Below are 1,495 nucleotides of genomic sequence, written 5' to 3' on the forward strand. Positions count from 1 at the left end.
TGGATCTTATGACAGATTAATTTAAATGTTACAGAACATTTCCAGGGCTACAAAATTTGGATGATCAGTAAACCACAGCAGAGAGATACAAAAAACTCCAAGGTTACTGGTGATAATTATGCAGCTGTTCTTCTTCTTACCTTCTTGTCCATTCCACATGGGGGAATCTTCAAAAACAGTTAGGACAAAAGAGGAATGCATTTGGTGATAATCAGGATAGACTCTCTCGCTCAGTCTCACTCTCACTCTTGCTCTCTCTTGCTCTACATCTGTCTGTCTGTCTGTCTGTCTGTCTGTCTATCTATCTATCTATCTATCTATCTATCTAATTAATATGCCACCCATCTCACTATCCAGAGTAACTCTGGATGGCTTACAATGGCATAAAAGCATGAATAGCAGACCCTGGTGGGGTCCAGGATGAGGGCCTCTCTGCCATTACCCCACCCTATGGAATATCCTCCACCCCCCCAGAACTGAAGCAGGAACCCACTCTCCTGGCCTTACAGAAAGGAATGAAAACATGGTTTTGTGGTCTTTGTGGGGAGCCCATAGGAGCATGCAACCATGGGGCTGGTTAGCACTCTGAAAGCCTTCCCTTCGCCTGTCAATTAATTTTTAATAATTTTAATCACACGTGCCTCTTTTGTCAATTTTTAAAAAATTTATATATTGTTTTCATGTTTAATATTTTACTCTACAGTCCCAGAGTCCCTGTGTGAGGGATATGGATGATTCTAAAATGTGATAAATAATTATAAAAGCATAATAATTAAATGAAGATGAAAAACCAAGAGCACAAAGGTATTCTCTCTCTCTTACTCAGTCAACCAACTCCAGCACAGTGCACTCCCCACTGGGGACCCCAGCCGACAAATTAACACATTTTCCCACTGCTTCCTTCCTATTCTCACTGTGGCTGTGGCTTTTCTAAGTTTAAACATGTTATCCAAACAAAAAGTATCATTTCCCACTAGCAGTGACAGTACTCTAAGTACTACATGAAAAGGGTTCAAAGTGATACTTAAGGAACGGTAACCAGTCTGAATTTGGACAGTTCATTTAATCACAGACAAGCCACTAATTGTTGATAGAGAACCACCCATGAAAGTGGCAAGGAGATGGTGTGTCATTCACTGTTACAACTAGAATGGTTTAGCATACTGGAGAAGCTTCAGCTGTGGCATCAAAAAGAGCCTGGAGGTAAACAAAAAACCCAATCCTGATTTAAATATACAATAGCACTTTTATTGCAACAATTGTCTTACAAGTTAAAATGCGATTGGCAATTTTATGAGACTCAAAAGTTGTTCCCAACATAAGCAGGTCTTTATATATACACATTTGGTTATATGAATGTCTCACAAATTAAATCTAATTTTCCAATAAAAATGAATAATGTAAGGAAAAATATGAAAAGTGAAACACAGCAAACAAATTTTATCTACTAAATACTATATCCTGATTTTTTAAAACTGAAAAACAATGCCCTGTT

Source organism: Crotalus tigris, unplaced genomic scaffold (assembly GCF_016545835.1).
Source record: "Crotalus tigris isolate CLP2741 ecotype Arizona unplaced genomic scaffold, ASM1654583v1 scf7180000018831.1652172, whole genome shotgun sequence".
Classification (NCBI taxonomy): Eukaryota; Metazoa; Chordata; class Lepidosauria; order Squamata; family Viperidae; genus Crotalus; species Crotalus tigris.